At 47.3% G+C, this 22,218-nt stretch overlaps 1 protein-coding gene across 2 annotated transcripts in view; it reads left to right on the top strand.

Moving 5' to 3' along the window:
- LOC144754350 (dual specificity testis-specific protein kinase 1-like) overlaps positions 1–22,218 on the top strand; it is a 358,355-nt gene that overhangs the window by 7,783 nt on the left and 328,354 nt on the right. The window contains exon 1 of one of the 2 annotated variants that reach the window (XM_078642037.1): positions 20,390–20,862. The exons of the other annotated variant lie outside the window; for it this stretch is intronic. The gene's annotated coding sequence lies outside the window, so the exon portion shown is untranslated. Of the gene's footprint in view, positions 1–20,389; positions 20,863–22,218 lie in introns of those variants that run through there. 2 annotated transcript variants of the gene reach the window in all.

Here is a 22,218-nt window from a genome sequence, read left to right as displayed (position 1 = left end):
GTCGTATGCGGCATAAGACCACATACCCAGCAGTTCGTTGTATTTACGACTAGCTGATGCTGATGCTAATGCAACAACTGTATAAACGAATTGTTAACAAATTCTGATCTTCGTGTCTGTTCATGGTCAGGCAACGTATGAAACTCATGTGGAGAAACAGTAGAAAAAGAAAGAGTAGGTTGGGACGTAGATGTAAGCGTATGTTGTATGGTATAGACAATCCAACCCACACAACCCAATATAATATTCAAAAGCATCAAAAAACAAAAATATCAAAAAACATTTGCTACGAACCAATGTACACATTTTAATTTTAAAACCAATTTTCTCAACACTCTTATCAGATCCAAAAGACTCCATCCTCTAACGTGCTGCTCACGGCTATTACCTTCTTCACTTAAGTGTGCGTCAAGATCGTACTAACAACCATGAACCACAGAATTTTCGTCAATTCGCGGCTCACCCCTTAAGGCTGTACCGCGACCCTGCAGCTGAGTCCGGATGGTGACTCGAAAAAGAAAAAGAAAAAAAAGTCTCTTGATCTGAAAAGGTGTAACTCACAACAACAAAAAATTCAATCTTTATTTGTCCATTTATTTGTCCCTTATCTTGGTCTTAGATTGTAACGCTCTTTGCCAGACACAGTCTGATCCTGAAAAAGCACTTCTGGATCCGTCGTATCAAGTCTCAGGTGTGGAGGCACAGTAGCTTGCAGAATATCGTCAACCGCACGTTCTGACTGAGTCCATTCCAGATGTGCATCACTAAAAGGTACGAATCTAGGAACTCTTTCACATTCGGAATCTGCTATACCTCCCCTCACCCACTTATCATACGGTAAGGGCAACGGAACTTTTTTGCAATGGGTGGCATGCACCCAGTTCTTTTTACCAGCTACTCTAACTGCAGTCCGAGTTACTAGTAAGACTAAATGCGGTCCAGTCCATCTCGGCTCCAAGTTCTTAGTTCGTTGGAAATTCTTCGTCAAAATATATTCACCGGGTTGAATCGTGTGACCTGGATCCGCAGTAGCTGTCGGCAAACTGTCATAGACCTGTTGGTGGAGAACACGTAATTTAGCAGTCAAGTCATGTAAGTAATCCACCAACATAGGGTACTCGATGCCGCTGTACTTTTTGGGCCTTGGGACACCCCAAACATTGGCCGGACGACCAAACACAATTTCATATGGGCTAAGTCCCACACGAGAATGTACTGTCGTCCTTGTTGACAAAAGAGCCAATGGCAAGGCATCTGGCGATGTAAGACCAGAGTTCGCTTGTATCTTAGCTAACTTCAGCTTCAAAGTGCCATTGTAACACTCGACAAGTCCAGCTGACTGGGGGTGATTCGCAGCATGGAATTTCTGATTGATACCCAAACCCGCACACACTTTCTTCATGATCTGGCCCACAAATTCACTCCCATTGTCGCTCTATACAATTCTCGGCAAACCATACCTAGGGAAATACTCCTAGAGCAAAACCTTGGCTGTAGACAAGGCAGTATTATCCTTTAGGGGGTAAGCCTCTATCCATCTGGAAAAGGCGCAAACAACCACAAGGACATACTTCAAATTATTGCATCTCTCCATGTGAATATAATCTAGCTGTATCACTTCAAACGGACACGTCGGAGGAGCAAAATGACCAGCTGGAGTTGGAGTTCCCTTGCCAGGATTATGCATCAAGCAAATCATACAATGCTTCACCAAATTCTCAGCACATTTAGGAATTCCAGCATTCTGCCATACTGGAGCCAACAACTTACATATCCCTTTCTAACTAATGTGAGCCTTTCCATGAGTCATAGTAACCACTGGGAGCTCATACACATCAGGCAAAAACCATCGCTGGTGCTCCAAAAACTCAACCCAACAACCTGTCGAATCCAACATACCCGTACTTTCTCTCCACATACTCACTTCTTTCTCAGTAGCTTCAGCCTGAATCAACTTCACACTTTCTATTGTGTCTTCACACATTCCACAACCCATCTTGCAGGACCCGCAACATACATTCGACTCGTCAGGTCCTTCGCTGTTTCTTTCGCAACTTCATCCGCAAACGCATTTCCTCGACCCACATCATCTGTAAACTTTCTATGCGCACTACACTTCACAATTGCAATCTGCTTTGGCAAAGTAAGTGATTCAAGAAGTTCATTCACCAATTGCCCATGCTGAATTTTCGTACCATGGGAAGTAAGAAATCCTCTCTCTCTCCACAAATGTCCAAAACTATGGGCAACACCAAACGCATACTGGCTATCAGTATAAACATTCACTCTCTTTCCTTCTGACAACACACACGCTCGAGTCAATGCTATTAGCTCTGCTGCTTGAGCTGAATTCTGTGCAATACGTGCTGTTTCAACAACTGTATGTAAAGTTGTGACGGCATATGCTGCAGTTGTTTCTCCATTCGAAAGCTTAAAACATGAACCATCTACCCATAGAGTACCATCAACATTCGAAAGAGGAGTGTCTTTTAAATCAACTCTAGCCTTTGTTTCTTCCTCTGTCTGAAGAAATCAATCATGCTGTTCCTGAACATCTGTCTCTACAGAAATCGGTAACAACGTAGCTGGATTCAACACATTGCATCTCTTGATGTGCACATGGGTAGCCAAAAGCGGCAACTCATAACCTGACAAACGTGCACTAGTAAGGTGCTGTGTTTTAGTCCTATTCAATAAGGTATCCACTGCATGTGGGACCATCACAATCAACGTGTTATCCAATACCAAACCAGCAGACTGTCGGATAGAAACAGCCGCTGCCGCTGTAGCTCTCAGGCAACTCGGCAACGCTCTAGCTACCGGATCTAACGTCGCTGAAAAATACGCACATGGACGTTGCTTGTCTCCAAATTGTTGTGTCAACACTGACAACACACAACCTTCCCTCTCGTGTACGTACAGTGTAAAAGGTTTACTGTAGTCCGGGGTACCCAACACCGGAGCAGAACACAATGCATCACGTAATTCAGAAAAACTTTTCTGACATTCGTCAGACCAAGGGAGAGGATGCGGAGTATCTTTAAGAGTCAGTGCCAACAGAGGTTTTGCTAGCAAGGAAAAATTGGGGATCCATTGCCTACAATACGAGGTGATACCTAAGAAAGCACGCACTTCTCTCTATGTGGATGGTACATTCATTTGGGCAATCGCTTGAATTCGTTCTGGGGTCAATCGTCGTCCCTCCTTCGATAAGAGATGACCTAAATAGGTTACTTCTTGGTGGCAATACTGTAACTTTGAAGGCGACACTTTATGATGAAGGTCAGACAAATGTCATAACAAAGAAAGAGTAGCTTCTTCACAAATCTCTTCGTCATCAGCAGCGACCAGCAGATCATCAACATACTGGATAAGAGTAGCACCAGAAGGCCGCACAAAACTATCAAGCTGAGTTTTCAACGCCTGACTATAGATTGAGGGACTTTCACAATAACCTTGAGGAGCTCTCTTAAACTGGAAGCTGCGGCCTCCTAAAGAGAAGCCGAAAATATCTCTACTTTCCTCAGCAATCCGAATGCTAAAGAAAGCATTCTTCAAGTCGATTACTGAAAACCAAGCAGCTGAAGCAGGAATCAGAGTCAACAAAGCAGTGATATCTGGGACAACAGGAAACTGTGGCACCACAATCTTATTCACCTCTCGAAGATCGAACACAAACCGATACACAGGTGGCTGAGAAGCATCAGTACGCTTAAGGACAGGCAAAACAGGACTGTTACACACATTACCTCTCGTTTCTTCAACTACACCCTTCTCAACCAAATCATAGATAATCGCTAGAAGAGCTCTCTCGCCATCACTAGAAATCTTATATTGTGGAATACGAGGTAGCCTAGCATTCGACTTGAGAGTAACAACGTAGGGTGGTGGACTCTGCAAGAGACCAACATCATTGGGACCTGTAGCCCAAAGTGTATCAGGAAGAGAACGCAATTCCAGTGGAAGACAATCTTTAGACAAATACATCGGGGAAATCACTTTCTTACCCATCCTAAGATGTACTCCCGCAGGAGAACAATGTAATGTTGCATGCAATCTTTTCAGCAAGTCCAAACCCAACAGATTATCACCACAACCAGTCGTTAGAATAAGAGGAGCTTCCAATTCACAAGGACCAATAGAAAGAGGCAAAGGTCTAGAAACCGGATTACGAACTGGGTCGCCAGAAAATCCTACTGAAACGTTGGTCAAGCCAGACAAAGGTGCACCAGGAAGTTTAGAGTGCATAATAGAACTCTTCGTCGCACCAGTATCCAAAAGAAAAGGTTCTGTCACACCTAATGTAATCACTTCAACATAAGGTCCACTCTGGTCTACTGGAACTGACACTACTCCCTCTCTTTGCCCATGGCTGTCCTAACTATCATTATAACCAGCACTGTCACTCTCGACATAATAATCCGTAGTACTGGGCAGACTGAACAGTCGGAACATTCTGTCCGTCAAAACAATTTGTAGAATTCTGAGGGGGAAAGGAACGCTCATTCCGGGGAAACACACCACGTCCCCTACCCCTAGGAACTTGTTGAAAACCACCACGACCTCTCTGACCAGATATACCATTCGCACGCTGTAACAGAACCGGACAACTATGCTTAAAGTGACCTTCTTCGTACAATGTCTGAGGCGGAAGCCTAGACCTGAAGACAAGTATCGTCTCTACTGCATCTGTAACATCGGACTCCACAATCGTCCCTGTAGCAAAATCTGACTGGACATCAAGCACTTCCTGCGGAATCGGACCCAACTCATTATTTTCCCATTCCTGACGAAGAAACGTACACATTACATCAAACACATACCTCTGCTTCGGCGGTTCCCACTGAAAGAAAACATCCATAATTGCTTGTATATCATACCTCGAAGCATTTAAAACCCATCTACGAGCCAAAAGATCCAACACTGCCCGCTCTTTGGGACTAGAAAATGGACTACGACTCTGTCTACGTTCCAAAACAGGGGTCATATTCAATGACCCAAAGAGTGGAGACAAAAGATTAGCAACAGTCTCGGTCATTCGTTTTCGAGCGGAAGGAGAAGAAGCAGACATAAGAACAGGAGAATGAGTATTTTGAGGCAAAAGAGGCGTAGGGACAAGAGTAGCAGGAGTCGGAGATACAGAAGTAGAAGGCAAAGGAGTTTGAGGCAAAGCTGATGACAAAGCTGGCGGCCCTAGAGAAGGCTGCGCTATAGGAGGGAGAGCAACGGGTGGCTGAACAACAGCAGGAGGCTGAACAATAAGGGGTGCAACAACCGGGGGTAATGGAGGCACAGTAGCACCCTGCACTTAAGGGGGTGGTAATCTCAGTAAATGAGAGATCAAAGGATCTTTTTCAGGGTCTTCATTCACTTTTAAAAGAGAAGGCGGCAAGGCCGGATAACATTTATCGATAGCCATGCAACACTGTCTATCTGAGACTTCACTCACTCGATCTTCCTCATCTGCTTTAAACTGCCTAGCAGCTTGTAGTACTGACATATTCTTATCTTTCCTATCTCTCTTTGCTTGCTTAATTTCTCGCTGTTTGGCTTCCTTACGCCAGAGGCGGAAAGAGTCAAACATCGGGCTTTCTTCCTAAATAGCGCAACTTCCAAATTATCTAAAATATTTAATTCGAAACTACCATGTTGGGGCCATCGTAAAACACCATCTTTCTTTGTATAGCGGACCCACACTTCATTATAAGTAATAGGACCCACTCCGTGTTTTGAATAGAGCTCATAAGTCGGAGTTCCAACCGGAGGTATCGGACACGAATCCTCCAATCGGGAATCTCTGTTGCAACCACAACCAAACCATTTCCCAAATTTGCTAAGACCAGGCATCTTATAGCTCACTAGTCTAGCTTCAAACTTCAAGGGGTTATCAACTATAGATACTCTCGTAAATATACAAGCCCCTCGGCTTCGACTATTGCAATAACCGAATCAAAACCAAGGACCAAAACAAAGATCGTGGGAGCGACCCACTTATACTTAACCAAAGTATCTGTCACGCCACCAGAAGACCGTCTATCGTATCGCTTTACAAAGGATCAATCAAGGGTCCAAGACAGGGTGACAGTCAGGGCAGCAGTCCTTCGTAGCCGTCGGACAGCGGGAAGCCTCGCAGCAAAAACCTTCGGTCCACGTCGACATACAGGGGTCGATGAAGTGGTTGGCCTTCCTCCAGAATTTTCTCACGGGCTCCTCACGATCCTTGGGCTTGGACCGGTACCGCTGAAGTCGCCCCACCGTTGGGCGCCAACTGAAGAACCGGGTTTTCTTAGAACCCAGCGGTGCCAGGGACACACCTGAAGTCTTCGAGTTCTCCTGTCTTGGAATACAGAGACACGGAATACTTCTAGGTGGCGTCAGAGATCAAATTTATTAGCTGCAGCTAGTAACAGTAATCCCAGCAATACAACACGGTGTACAACCCAGGAAACTGCTCAATTTTTGTAGAGCAACACATCACCTTTTATCCTTCTTTTGCTCATTACAAATGCACACCCACTGCGACAAATACTGACGAATGAAATACATATTCCCACACATTATTACATCATAAAAAGTTCACTTTACATTGTACCAACCCACAAGTTAATTATTAGGAATGTCCCAAATTCGATTTCTACAAGCCGGACATACCCATAATTGAAAGCACTACCCATGTAATGAAAAGACATAAAGAAAGGAACCAGGGAGGAGCTTGGCGGGCATCCGAGATGGCCGCGTGAGCACAGCGCTCCCCGGACCCCCGCCGCTCCCGGCTTGATATCCTGATTTAATCCTGAATTTTTGCGAGGATTCATATAGAGGACGTTGGGCTGATCTACCTGGACTTTTCGTAAACGGATTTGGACATCGGGTGCCTGAATTATGTTCGCTTGAACTTTTGGGCTCCGCCCTCGAAGTGCGCCCGGGACTGGGTGAGGTTTGGTGGCCGTCTTGGAGTTGAACAACAACGGCAGGGGGATTGGTCTTGTGAGTCCCCCTCTTAAGTTTCGGTTTCGTTTCTGCCTCAGACTGGGACATTGGTGAGAGGGCTGGGCCAGAGCTGCGGCCGTGATACACGTAGGTTGTCTGGCCCTTGGCTGCACTGTTTCTGGAGTGGGCTGCCTCTATCCTGGTGCTCCACCTCTTGTAGTCCTTTGGTCCAGGGGCCTCCATTTCTGGTGCCCGGTCTGTCGACCCTGGTGACATTGCTCGTGACGCATCTTCAAAATGGCGGGCAGAGGGGACCGAGAGACGCGCAAGACGAAGACACCTCTGCGCGGGGGTCCGGTTCAATCTAATGTCATGGATCGTTATACCCACTCTAAGGGGTCCCCCGGAGCGGCCCTGCCCGGTCCCACTGCGTCGGACCAAGTACTGGATGCGTCGCCGGAGCCCTCCTTGCAGGACATCATGGGCGCCATTTCTGGCATGAGGGAATCCATAGGCCACCAGTATGAAACTTTGGCCCACAAACTTGACACTGTGGCGATTGAGGTGAATTTGATTCAAGCCGATCTCTCCAAGACGAACGAAAAGGTGAAGTCGTTGGATATCAAATCTTCCAGCCTCACGACGGACGTCTCTGATATTCAGACGGAGATTGGCAATCTCCGCAGGGTGAACGATTTCATGACCCGGCGCTTGGAGGATTTTGAGAACAGGGCACGTCGCTGTAATGTTCGCGTGGTTGGTGTGCCGGAGAATCCAGAACCCCACTCGGTTGATCTCCTGGTTGAAGATCTTATCCAGAATCACCTTTCACCGTCTGGCCTTAGTAAATTTTTCACAGTGGAGCGCGCACATCGTGTTCCGGGGGGCCAGGGCAAGCCAGGCGCCCCGCCGAGACCTATTGTTGCCAAGCTTTTCCACTACAGAGATCGGGACGCTATCCTGCAGGCCTCGCGGGTGAGGGGCCCAGTAGCCTTTGAAAATGCCACTGTGAACTTTTATCCGGACTTTTCCCAACAGGTCCAGAAGCAGCGGATGGGATTTCGTGGTGCCAAGAAACGTCTTAGGGACTTGGGGATGCGTTACGCAATGCTCTTTCCGACCAGGCTGCGGGTGGAGTATGATGATCGAACTTTCTTTTTTGATCGGCCAGAGGCTGTGAATGACTGGCTGGACTCCCTGCCTAATCGACCTCCTGAGACTGAGTCCGAAGCCCACCCGGGCGGTGCTGAAGGTGGTGTTGAGAGCTGAACGTTTCGTTTTTGACTGATGCCTTGTTTTGTCTGACTTTTCCAGGGATGTAAGCCTATGTTCCTCTACCTCATATGTGTTTTGATGTATGGTCTTATTCTCGTTATTTGTTGATCGGGGGGGCGGGTGGAACGGAGCCTTTCCTCCTCCGGGGTCTTCGTGTAGAATAGGGGTTCTTGGGCGACAGGCACACTGCAGGTTGGGGTGGCTTTTTAGCTTTTTGCAGGGGTGCAGGGTGGGGGGTGTTTTCTTGTTATTTGGGGGGGTGGGTGGTTGGGAAGTTCGTTGTTTGTCTGTTCTGTGTTCAAGGCGACTTTATTCTGTATTTGAATTGCTTTTTGTGGTCGTGCTCATTGATGGGGGGTTTGGGCTTTGTCGGGTGGGATGGGGGTAGCGGATTGAGATTTGTTTCGTGGAACGTTAATGGTCTGGGTGATCGTATCAAACGCAGTGTGGTGTTGAAATGTATACGACGTTTATCTCCTGACATTGTTTTCCTGCAGGAGACTCATTTGATAGGCAATGTCTGTCATGCAATGAACAGGTGGGGCTATCGCCTCGTAGCACATTCGGGGTTTACCTCGGGTTCCAGGGGTGTGGGTATTCTCATTCGGGCTTCCCTCCCCCTGGCTATTGATGATGTTATACAGGATGACCGGGGGCGGTATGCTGTCCTTGTGGGTCGGTATGAAGGCCGTACCCTCTCCTTATTAACTGTTTATGTGCCCCCCGGCTTGCAGACTTCCACCTTTTCAGATTTGGGCCGTGTCTTGTTGGACCTTCCTGATAGTACTCTCTTTCTGGCTGGTGACTTTAATTCGGTAGTCTCTGGCCTTCATGATCGCCACCCCCCTAGGGATACCCCGGCGGCTCAGCAGTGGTTGGGTGGCTTTTTGGATACCTTCGGCCTAGTGGACTGCTGGAGGCTTTTGCATCCTACGCAGCGGCAGTACACCTTTCACTCCGGGGCCCATGGGAGTTTGTCTCGGCTGGATTATTTCCTGATGCCTGCGACACAGTCCCCGGCTGTGCGTGAGATTGTGCACATGCCCAGGGGTATCTCTGACCACTCTCCGCTCTGGCTTCGTTTTGAGGTTGGGGTGGAAGCAGTGGGCAGGGTCGCTCCCATTAATCCGTGGTACCTTACCTCCCCTGAGACCCGCACCCTTTTACTTAAGTCCCTCGACTCGTATTTTCTGGATAACGAGGGGTCGGTTTCATCTGCTGTGTCCCTGTGGGAGGCCTTTAAGACTGTGATTCGTGGGCAGGCCCTCTCCCTTATTGTTGAGGCTAAGAGAGCGAGGAATAGAGAAGTGGTTGATCTTGAGGGGGAAATTTCTGTACTGGAGGAGGGCTTGGAATCTGGTGTCACGCCTGAGAAGCTCCATGCCCTGGGTCTGAAACAATTTGCTTATAAGTCCTTGGTCACGGATGCAGCCAAAGTGATGTTTCGGGAGCAACAGGGACGTTTGTATGATGTGGGTGACAAAGCGGGTAAATTGCTGGCGTGGCTGGATAAGAAGGAGAGAGCTAATCGTGTGGTACCCGTGATTCAGTCTGCATGTGGTGTGAGTGTAACGGACCCGATTGGGATAGTTGACCGGTTTGCCGAGTACTTCCGTGTGGTGTATACCCCTGTGTCTGTGAGGGATGTGGTTGACTCTCGCCTTCTGTTGCGTGATATAGCCCTGCCCATTGTTTCTGATTCGGACCGTGTGGCGTTAGACTCCCCCTTTACGGTTGATGAGATAGCTACTGCCATCCGTTCCCTCCGTTCTGGCAAAGCATTGGGCCCGAACGGGTTGCCAATCGAATTGTACAAGTTGCGTCCGGATAGGATTGCTCCGTATCTCCGCGCCATGTTTCTGGAGTCCCGGGAACGGGGTGTTCTCCCTTATGATCAGAGACTGGCCACGATAGTTGTCATCCCCAAGGAGGGCAAACCACGTGATCTTTGTTCCTCCTATAGGCCCATATCCCTACTGAATGTTGAACCCAAGGTGTTGGCGAAACTCCTGGCCACCCGTCTCTTGACGGTCATAAGTGATTTGGTCCATCCGGATCAATCTGGATTTATCCCACATCGCAACACGGCTCTGAACTTACGTCGTCTTCATGGCGCGATCGCGAGGGCGGGGCTTCTGACGGAGCCGGCCATTTTGGCATCGTTGGATGCGTCCATGGCCTTCGACACGGTGGAGTGGCCCTATCTTTGGGCGGCTCTTGAGAAATTTGGTTTTGGGCCTGACTTTATTGGTTGGGTCCAGTTGCTGTACGCGGCACCTCTGGCGCAAGTAGTGGTAAATGGTAGGGTCTCGGCTCCTTTCACCCTCGGCAGGGGTACCCGTCAGGGATGCCCCTTGTCTCCATTACTGTTTGCTCTCGCCTTGGAACCGTTGGCTGCCTGGCTCCGGTGGGAACCGTCTCTCAAGGGGATTCGCTGGTCTCCGGACTTCGAGGACCGCGTTTCGCTTTACGCGGACGATATCCTTTTATACCTTACCTCCCCGCGTAAATCTCTGTCTGTTTTGTTTGATGTTCTTGCTTCTTTTGGAGCCAACTCGGGCCTCGTTATTAACTGGACCAAGTCCTGTGTATATGTTCTCTCGGGGGTTTTGCCCCCCTTGCCGAGTAGACTTCCTATTCAGGTGGTCCGGTCGGGCTTCAAGTACTTAGGGATTTTTATTACGTTGGACCCGACGCTCCGCTTTGAGCGTAATCTCCTACCACCGTTGCTTAGACTGCGCTTGGATGTGGCCCGTTGGCGCAAGCTTCCCTTATCTCCGCTGGGCAGGGCGGCCCTGTTTAAAATGATGTCCTTGCCGCGATTCCTTTACGCGCTTCACAACTCATATGACGCTATCCCTAAGACCTATTTCCAAGAGATTGAGAGTCTTCAACGGCAGTTGATATGGGATGGGCGACCCCGTATCGCACTCGCAAAGCTCACCATCCCCTGGTATGACGGGGGCATGGCGCTCCCCGATATCAAGCGATATTATTGGGCTTCCCAGTTGTCTGCCATTAATCATGTGATGTTTTCCCCGGGTCGTAATCCTGCATTCGAGATGGACAGACTCCAGCTTCCGGGTGGGGACTTTACTAGAGCGCTTTATTCCCGATCGGCCGGGTGCCATCTTGTGGGCCCATCCAGGATTGCAGTAACGGTGTGGCGGGCTGCGAGTGTGAGTTTGGGGTGGGAGGATCGATTGACGTTGGCGACGCCGCTTTATGCATCCGAACGTTTGGGCGGGCTCTGGTCTACCAAGGGTTTCGACCGCTGGGATGTGATTGGGATCAGTAAGGTGGGTGACGTGTACTCGAACGGTTGTGTGAAGTCGTTCCAGGCCCTCCAGGCGGAATATGGTTTGAGTGGTAGGGAATTTTTTCGCTACCTGCAGGTCCGGCATGCCCTCGCCTCAGTCTTGGTTCCTGATGAGGCCCTGCCTGAATCTTCCCCCCTCGAGGACCGTGTCCTTGATGGGCATCTTCCCGATAGCACTATTTCTCTTATTTACAAGAAATTGATTAATAATCGGGCGGACTTACTGGTCCGACTTCGGGAGGCTTGGGTTTGCGATGGGTTGGAACTGGACGACGAAGATTGGCAATCGGCGCTCTCTTCTCCCAAGGAGGTGGCCATTCCTGCCCGTCTCCGCTTGGTTCAGCTTAAGATTCTTCATCGAGTCTATGTCACTGGTCCGCGTCTGGTTACGATGGGCTTTTCTTCGGATGGGCTATGCAAGCGTGGATGTGGCTTGAGTGCGTCCTTTTTGCATATCCTTTGGGAGTGCCCGGTTGTAGCTGCTTATTGGACTGCTGTGCTTGAGGTGATGACTGCTGTTACGGGTGTGGCCCTGCGGCCGGAGCCTCGCAGATGTCTGTTGAATGTGTGGGAGCCCACTGACTACTCGGTGGCCCAGACCAGATGGGCTACCCTTGGTTACATGATTGCGAAGCGGGATGTCGCGCAACTCTGGGGCGCTTCCAGGCCCCCTGAGGTCTCAAAGTGGGAAGACAATATGGACTGGTCCATGTTTCGTGAGAAGACGGTTTATGTGGCCAGGGGCAGGCCTAGGGCGTGGACGAAGGTTTGGGGCCAGTGGAATGATTATCGTGGGGGTATTTGCACCCCTCCCCTTGACAACACAGCTGAGATTGTCCTTTCTCCCTAGACTAGAGTTCCCGGAACCCTTCCGTAAAGTTTTTTTATACTTCCGGTTCTCCCCGCTGCTCCCCTCCCCCCCCTCCCCGACTTGATTGGAGCCTCTGGGCTCTGGGTGTGTTCTCCTGATCGTGGAACCGTCCCCTCCGCTCTTTGGGCTGACCTTAAGTATCATTCATTCGCCTTTTAGTGTTTGTGTTTCTTTTTGTAAAAAATAAAAATACGAATTGTTCTGTGATGTCTATAGAGTAATGCTTTGTACTTGAGCTGTACCTATCCACGGGTGTACATTTTCTTACATGCACTGTGCCTTGTTATTAGCGGCCAGCCCGTGAGGTTGTAGGCCCATTCTTGTACTTTTCTATGCTTACTCCAATAAAGGTTTTGAGAAAAAAAAAAAAAAAAAAAAGAAAGGAACCAATTCAGATGCTGAATAGGATAAGATATGTGCAAGCGAACTAAAAGTTAACAATATCCTGAACATTGATTGGCAATCTCAGACAACGATCAGCCAGAGAAATTGGCTTCGCAAAGGGTCAGTTTCGGGTGACGGGGTCAGCGTCTTCGCAGTTCACTCACAAGTCAGAAAACGCCTAGTTAATATGCACATGAACAACGAAGCCCATGCAACTTTGTTCGTTCGGTTACCTCCACGGGCCTACGTGAGGGCAACACAAAATGGCGTCACGCACCACGCAAACAAAATGGAGTCTGGTTCGGAAATCACTGAAACTCACCCCAGCCTATTTTGCAGTGTTTTTGTACCCTATCACAATGTCTGTACACTCCTACTGAAGTGCCCATGTGTCCCTGTCTGAGTGCCATTCCCATAAGCATCCTTCTTTACGTAAGTTTTGCGCAGAGTGTTCTTGTCTCCCGCGTGAGTTGTGCTCTCTGCAAATGTAATTGCACAACAGCTCTCGTGCTGAGACACAAGGAAGATCTTGATATTCCTAATAGAAACTACCCTGGATAGCATATGTCCATATCAAATTATTGAACATTTCCCAACTTCTTGAAACCAACATTTTAACATACTTATATTTACCTTCAGATATGTTTTGTCTACATATGTTCTTTAAGATAATGTATTAACCAACTAACACTTTAAAATGTTTCTTTTATTCAACAGGGTTAAGTGTTAGTCAGTCAGCAGCAATGCATTTGGATGCCTACTTTTCTTCATCAGGTTCACTCTTTCCCAATGCCCTTTTTTCGCAATTAGGATTTCTGTTTTGGAAGAGTGCAGTTTTAGGTGGTTACTCAGTATCCACTGATTTATAGTGAAAAGGTAGGGGTCCGGTCTCAAGGCATTCAAGTCCATGAAGTTGTCTGGATTTAGGATTATCAGGGTGTTGTTACTGATAAAGCTCAACTCGAAATCACAATCGGTGACTGATATGGGGATAAGGGATCATGGTTGGATTATCGTAGCCCATTCAGTTCTGAAAGCAGCCCCTAGCAAGTTACCTGGCAAATGCAGATTGCCAGATTGGCACAGTCTAGCTCCGGCTAGCATAGATGTAGCAGCATACATTGAAAAGCTGCGGCGACCGAGAAGTGGGCTGAGGTAGGTGTCGATTGGGAGAGGTGCAATGTTTGAGCCTGGACTGTCAGTGCTGAGCGGGAAGTGATGTGACAGGCACAGGTAGATAATGCTGGATCTGTCTGGCAGGTTAGAGGAAACCAGTCTAGAACAGTGTCTTTGATGCTAAGTCCCTCTAGTCTCAATAAGAGCATGTGGCGGTGCACGGTGTTAAAAGCAGAGGCCAGATGCAATCGAATGGTAGCAAAAACTCAATTTCTGTCCACCGAGACCTTTAGGTCGTCCCAGGTACAAATCATCTTCTTCATTCATGACCTGGTGGACATCATGAGGCTGGAGGAGTAGGTGCCTGAGGTTGAATAGTTGTTGGAAGTGGTCCTTGAACGGACGTCAGCAGTTGTTTGGAGAAGGATGTTCTTGAAGGGTTGAGAAGGGCAGTTGTCTGAGGATAGCCAGCTGGTCTGTTTGCTTTGATTAACTCATTGAATTCAGAGACTGTGAGTTGGTTAAAAAAGTTTAGAGTCCGATGTTTGTCAGTGGTTGTGCTTTCTTCATCCTGATATGAATGGGTATGGTGAGAGGCATCTTGTTGATGATCGAACAGCATTTTTGCCTCTGAAATTAAGTGGTCTGCAATGGTGTTATGGAAGCCCGGGAAATGGCGTGGGCTTCACAATGCTGCACTCTGTGCTGCTGGATTCTGCTCATTGACTGCACCTATGCATAGGAATGTCTTTGGAACAGTGACATACACACAGTTTGTTATGTTTGCTGTAAGATTTCTTCCATTGATGTACGAATGCAAAAATGTCTGATTTTATTCTTTGTTATGTCTTTGTTGTGCCAGATGTCTTTGGTTGATGATCTGGGGACATGGACATCTTGAAGTGAATACACATGCCCAAGCGTGGGGCATGCCTTCTGTAGAGCTTAGCTGTTATATTCTGGAGGTGTGATTGCTGGTAGACAAGAGTGGAGTGCTCAAGGGTTCGAGTTTGTTCCAACTCTATAGGAGGAAATGAGATTTACTGTTCATGTACCAGATGTTCTTGTGGGGAAGCTGACAATGCCGGAGATGTGGTGGTGGTGGTCTCTCCGGCTATGGCCACAGTTTCCTCCTGCTGTGAAGAATCCAAGATATCTCTGATGGGAAGTTACACATGTGGACAGTATTCTTCAGAGAGGTTCCTCACGGACTACTTGCGGGTGAGATGTCATCTTCCACAAGGTTTTAGTAATGAACAACAGGTCCGGTCTTGCGTAGGAGATCACGTTGTCAATATTAACTTGTTTTTGTTCATAAATCATGCATTGATCATGAGATGGCTCAGAAGAAGGGGACAAGGATCGGGTCGGCGGTTAATGGAGTAGGAAGGATGCTGAAGACATGTTGATGTGGTAATGGGAGAGAAGGTGAATGAGGAGAACTGAAGAGGAGCAGAGATCAAACATGTACACATGGAGGTACCCGGGTTTGAAAGCCCAGCCTTTTGGGACCAGGAGGTGAAGCAGTGTCTTAACAAGGCAAACATGGTCTGAAGAGTCCTTGCGATGGGGTTGGTGAGTGAGGCAGGAGAGGTGGTTGCTGAAGAGGACAAAGCGTGTTGAGGTGGTGAAAGATGAGGACCGGTTTCACACAGTTTGGGGGAGAGTGGGAATGATGGCGTGGCCCACACCTGCATTTGAGGATTTGGAGGGGTGCCGTTTGAGTTGGGGGGGATACGAGGTTTAATTGGGTCGGCAGTGCCAGGTTAGAGGCAGCACATCGATGCACTTGGAGAATGCAGGAGGCTGTGGGGTGAAGGGGGCGGTAATACGATGGCTAGGCAACACGTGAACACTGGAGAAGGGGTTCTAGATGATGGGATTACTTGGTGAAATACGTTCACTACAATCCATCATTTGGGGAACTAGTCAGTTTGTGATTGGTTGACTTGATAGGTTCGCGTCTAGTGACTACAGTCCCTGCTCCATATTCCCCCTGTGCTCCTGTTCTGTGTGCTATTTACCATATGGAATATTTCAGGCAGTTGTTTAGAGTAATGCATTAGTGTTTAACAACAAACCTGGGCGGAGTGTGACGAGAATGACAGTGCACACACATGCACAGGAAAAATGTACTGCTTTTGACACTCCCACAAGAGCAGAGGAGGAAGGGCCATCCGCAAGAGTAATAGAAATAGGAATCCCGAGTGTTTTAGGATCCAATAACGGTAAGGGACCCAGTAAAAAGAGTTTAAAAGTCAAAAAAGGGAGAAATAAAATAATAGAACAATTAACTGATAAGATAACTCCTGTGTCGAGCAGATTGGCTAGTAATATCAGTTCAGAACTCTGTACCCATATACCAACTATAGAAGTAGTCCAGGAGGAGTATCCACCAAGGGGGTTAGTAGAACAACCCATGGGGGATAACTTTGAAAATCTCCAAATTATATCCTGGAATATTGCAGGATTAGCAGCCAAATTTGATTCTCAAGAATGGCATAATTACATTATTAAATTTCAAATTATATGCCTGCAAGAAACATGGGCGATTGACCCAAATCTGTATAGTTTAGAGGGGTACAAATGTTTTTCTGTCCCGGCCATAAAATCATCATCGGGGAGAGCCATGGGGGGACTAATAATGTATGTAAATCTTCACATTCAGGGAGTATGGTCCAGCTATAACTGGGACTCACACAATATACAAGTTGTTGGGTTTCGTCATAAAAGTTTTGGTCTTATTTTACTTAATTGGTACAATGCCGTCGGTACGATGGGAAAGGGGTCTGTTGTTATGGAATTGGACTCCTGTTTAGAAAAGTTGATTTCTTCAAATGAGACACCAAATACCCCAAGTATAATACTTTTGGGGGATTTTAACTGTCATCTCTGTGATAATTTAAAACCATTTAACAGAGATTGGTCAAGATGCACTATAATGAAAGGGCCACATTTTGCCCATGTAACGGAGGGATGGGATTTAGAGAAACTAACGAAAAGGTATAATTTGGTCCACACTTTGGATCTTGTTGAGTTAGGGGAAAATGGAGACCTTAACCCAACATTCAGAGGCAGAGGTAGCCAGTCTTATATTGACTTCATTCTAGTCTCACACCTATTAAAGAGAAATGTCAGCAACATGGCCATAGATACAAGCATTATTAGTGACCATAACCCATTGACACTTGCGTTAAAAGGGTTTGTTTTTTAAAAAAAATTCAAGGAGAATAGACGTCATGGAAAAGGCAGTGGATCAGGGAAGGAGGATTAAGTGGGCTAATATTGATGGAGACAGATTTTATAAAAAATTGATAACAGAGGGATTAAGTGCTATAAACACATGTCTTGACCCTCTAGTGGAAGGAGCGCTAGTGGTGAGCGCATTTGAAGAAATTGCATGTCACGTAGATAATCTTTTGAAGACATCTAAAAACAATAAAGTGCCTTCCACTCCACGATGGTTTGACACTGCTTGCACTAGGGCGCATAAAAAACTGAAACTTAGCCTTCACGCCAAACCCAGGGATAAGCTGAAAATAGCACAAAACCGAACTGAATATAAAAAAGTACTGAATGAACGGAAAAAGAGTTAACAGATCCAAGCCTGGGAGGATTTAAGGGAGGCTGCAGAAAGGCGAGACATTTCGGGTTTTTGGAAGGTCATTAACACCCCATGCTTCCAGGACCCAGGAGCACCTAAAATAATGAACACTATCCTACCTGAACAATGGCAGACTCACGTCCAGAGCCTTTATAACTTCACAGGTCACGTAACTCAAGGGGAAGAACCAAGGTTAACTCAAAATCTGAAACTGGACTTTCCCTGGAAGAAGTAGAATTGGCAATAGCAGGGCTCAGTAAGAATAAAGCACACGGCCCGGACGGAATACCTTCCGATCTTTACTTGAGCAATATAGATCTCTGGGTCCCGTTGCTCACGAGGGTCCTGAACGAGGCAGTGGTGGCAGGACTGCCCCGTTCTTGGTCAACAGCAACTATAGTGCCGATCTACAAAAAGGGGAATCGTGACGACCCTCAATGCTATCGCCCTATATCCCTCATAGATGTGACAGCGAAAGTATTGGGACGTGTCATTTTACATCGTTTGCAAGAATGGGCTGAGGAGTATCAGATTCTGACAGATGTCCAATATGGCTTCAGGGAGGGCAGATCCACCACCGACCAATGTTTGAACCTGTATCCACTGGCTGCAAAATATACCATTGCTGGTAGTGGGACCATATATATGTGGGGTTTATGGACCTCTCCGCGGCGTTCGATCGCGTAAACAGAGAAAAACTTTGGTCGCTATTGCTAAGTCTAGGAGTGGATCAACCCCTTGTAGATGTCTTACAGGCTTTACACTGGAATACGTCTGCAAGTGTGAGGTATAATCAAGAGGGAAGTAAGACCAACCCCTTTGTATGCACCAGTGGAGTGAGGCAGGGCTGCATTCTAGCGCCCTTCCTATTTTCCATATACATAAACCTCTTGGAAAAAGAACTCCTTAAGTTACAGGTAGATTCGCCCCAAATTGGTCATCGCGCGGTGCCGGTATTACTTTATGCCGACGACGCTGTATTGTTAGCAAGAACCCCCTTGGGGTTGCAGAAGTTGATTGATGGTTTCGTCGATTTTATGGCCAAACTTGATTTATCGACAAATCTGGAAAAATCTTATATTATGTCAACAGGATCAAAAGAAAAAGGGAAATTTATCTATAACATTGGATCACACAAAATTGGCCAGGTTAAGACTTTTTCATATCTTGGCGTACTGTTTGACAATCAATTGACTTTTAAACCCCTGGCGGAGAAACATGCAATGAAATTGGCGGCGTCATCAGGAGCTATCATGGGGTTCGGGAGAAGACTGGGTAGATGGTCCCCAGAGCAGATATTAAATCTGTATAGGTCAATATGCTGTGCAAAGGTTACTTACGGTGCAGAAGTATGGGGTTTTATAGATCAAAAATTGCAACAGATACAGGTGGAAGAAAATAAATTCTTCAGAAGAATTCTGAAATTACCACAGAGTGTCTCAGCCTTCATCATTCATGAGGAAGTTGGAGAGTCTTATATCGAGGACCAGATTAAAGTTAAACCTTTCCTAGCCTGGGTTAAAATCTGGACCAACCCTGATGCAGCCTTCACAAGACAAATCATAAAAGACTGCCTTAAACGGGATAAATGGGGTCATGTACCCTGGCTGAAGTACATCAAGGACTCTATGGAGGACATTGACTGTAAAAATTTCTTTGCAGCCCCAGAATCCCTAACTGCTGAGAATAAATCAATGGTTAAAAAACTTTTCTCAGATTGGTCATGCACGACTAGGGCAGAGAGGGAAAAACGCAAGCCCACTGTTTCATCTTATTGCCAACTAACAGTGAAGCAGGGAATGGAACCGTATTTGAGGGTCATGCATAATGTTCAGGACCGTTACCATATGACCAGTTTTAGACTGAATATGCTCCACCATTTATTTGCGGTTCCTTCCGGGTTTACTCTTACAGTGGAGGCGAAGGGTACCTGCGGCTGCGACGATAGGTCTCCGCAGGATACCCTTCACTTTGTTTTAGTATGCCCCTTTAATTCTGCCCCAAGACGCAAGTTCCTAGTAGGGATCCTGAAAGAAACAAAATTCAGACAAGCAAAATGGGCCTTGAGATTCCTACAGGAAGCCACAGATGCCCACACATTGTTCTGTATTGTAAGCTTCATCCGGGTTGCATTACGGTTAAGGAACACAAGAGAAAACTGACTCTAATGCCATCTAATCCCGTAAAGACAATCCCTTTCCCCTAGCCTAATGAAATATCTCTTTCTTTTTTAGCTGATTCTTTTTAATTCATACTTTTTTAAATTTTTTAAAATATTGTGTGTATATTGTGCATGTGCTTTGATGGTGTCTTTTTGAGTACCGAATAAAGATTAATGAATGAATGAATGACAGTGAAACTAGACCTAAAGACAGGTAAATGAGCTTTACACTTGTAAACAAGCAATCAAAATTACAATGTATTGAACAAACAAGTCAATATAATAAAATCCTGCTGTCTTCCAATATATGAAAAGAAAGTACATATCTGAAGGTGCATTGAGGCTATAACTGCGAGCAGCTGGACCACGTGTACCAGAATGCACCGGTGATTGGTGAAGCTGGGTGCTGTGTTGCTGCCTCAGGGGTCCTGGTGCTGGGCATCAGTACCTCCTCGGGCCGTGGATGCTGGTGACAGCGCCAGGGCTGCCGGCCTCCTCCTCCCAGTGGAGGGGGTTTCTAGGACAACCCATCGGTGGAAGCTAAAGCAGGGAGACCCGGGAGCGGGGGGCAGCAGCAGCTTGACAGCGCCTCACACCGGAGACCCGGCGGCTGAGCCGAGAGCAGGAGGAGGACTCGACCTCACCTGGGACACCGGAGCCGCTGGGGAGGAGGAGGCGGGGCTCGACGCCGCGGGAGCCAGGCAGGGCGTCAGGGAAGGATAGACTGACAGACAGCAGTCACCGCTCTGCGCGCAGCGAAGAACATATCAGGGGATCAACAGCGGAGCCACGCGGGTGCAGCCCTCACCGGGGGTGAGTGAGCTGTCAGAGGGCGGGACAGAGACCTGCACAAGGGGCAATACTCCGGCTGGGTCCAAGTGCCACAGTGGGACCGGGGGAAAGACAGACGGACGCAGCGTGGACTCCTACTGAACCAAGAGCAGCCGTGGGACGGGGCACAGGACAGACAGATTGAACTCGTACTGAATCTCGCCGGACCGGAGGAGAAGCCGGCGGACGGTGACCCCCCAGTGAAACTCACTAGGCAGGGAGAGGGGGGCAGACGGCGATCCGCAGGGGTCAAAACTCCTGCTGGTGCCGAGAGAAGCTCGGGCCGACTGACGCCGTTGACTGAACTCCCTCTGCGAGCTGGAATTTACCGGAGCATCCGTGCTCCAGCCGGGCTGCTGCAGGAAGAGCAGGTGAGTGTCTGTGACTGCTGAGGTGTGTACTGTTCCGCGTAGTGTCTGTGACTGCTGAGGTGTGTACTGTTCCGCTGAGTGTCTGTGACTGCTGAGGTGTGTACTGTTCCGCGTAGTGTCTGTGACTGCTGAGGTGTGTACTGTTCCGCTGAGTGTCTGTGACCCCGTCTTGAACCTGCTCACCCTCCGTTACTCCGTGCAGTATCATGAACGAGAGGCTGCAGCTATGCTTCTATGCTGCCGTTTGTGCACACCTGTTGCTCAACCCCAGTGGTGTAACAAAACCTCGGCGCCCCTCATTCATGCAATGGAGAGGGGGCCGCACAATGCCCATCCCAGGCGTTCGCCACCCACCCTGTAGAAGTACTTCGCCGTAGCCTCCTGCACCCACCCACCTGACAGCAGGGGTTTCCATGATACGTTTAGTGTCAAAGAGAAAAGTTATCCTTGTGGGATGATGAACATGCTCCAGACACATGCACACTAAAAACCGACCTGCGTTCATACTTTTTATTATAACATTGTCAATATTTTTATTAAAATAAAAATTAACTTTAGGGGCCGAGTGAATCTTTCCCTCACTGACGGTTAAATAAGGGAGTAGGTTTGTAAAGGATGTGCAGATGTAACTTCAATCTAACCACCAAAAGGTGAAGATGAACCTTGTTATTTATAGTTTGGCATAGCAGGTTAATCCACCATACATTTGCAGAGCTCCCGTTGTATGAGACTGGCAGTTACTCTTTCCATTTAATGCCTTAGTCTGAGTCCTGAGGTGTAGCATCAGTTTTTCTGTGACTTAATGTCTTCCACCCTAATATTCACTTATAGGGACACTACTGATAGACTGACTAGTTGTATTTTAAAGATTGCTTATAATAAAGATGCATAGAGAAAATAATGCAGATGTATGTGATGGCCCATGCAGGCATGGGTAATATGGGTGTTTGCTGTTTTGGGTAATAAAAAGGGCCACTGGAATTATGCGATTCTGTAGCCGCATCGTTTTCCATATTATTATGGATGTACTGCATTTGCCACATAACTCATCATATGCTGCTTAAACTACAGATTTTATTTAAACAAAAATTCTAGCTCAAATTGATAGAAAGATACTAAAATCTCACTACATGTGTTGCTGTGCAGGGGAAAGTCCTGATCAAACGCGGAGTGGTCACATTTCTGTTGCTGTTTACTGTATTCGTGTGTTAAACTAGTACAAATTAAGTCAACCCTTTGCCCAAGCAGTGTTAATGTGTTAAAAAATGTCAAAATTCGGAAGTAATACAATCACAAAATGTGCCTTTTCTCGTCAACCCTGCTGCATAATTTGGTCCTTTCTTGCTGCGTATTTCT

The sequence above is a fragment of the Lissotriton helveticus genome, chromosome 5_1 (assembly GCF_964261635.1).
Source record: "Lissotriton helveticus chromosome 5_1, aLisHel1.1, whole genome shotgun sequence".
NCBI classification, from domain to species: domain Eukaryota; kingdom Metazoa; phylum Chordata; class Amphibia; order Caudata; family Salamandridae; genus Lissotriton; species Lissotriton helveticus.
Note: the sequence above shows the minus strand (reverse complement) of the source record. Positions and strands in the feature narration are given on the sequence as shown.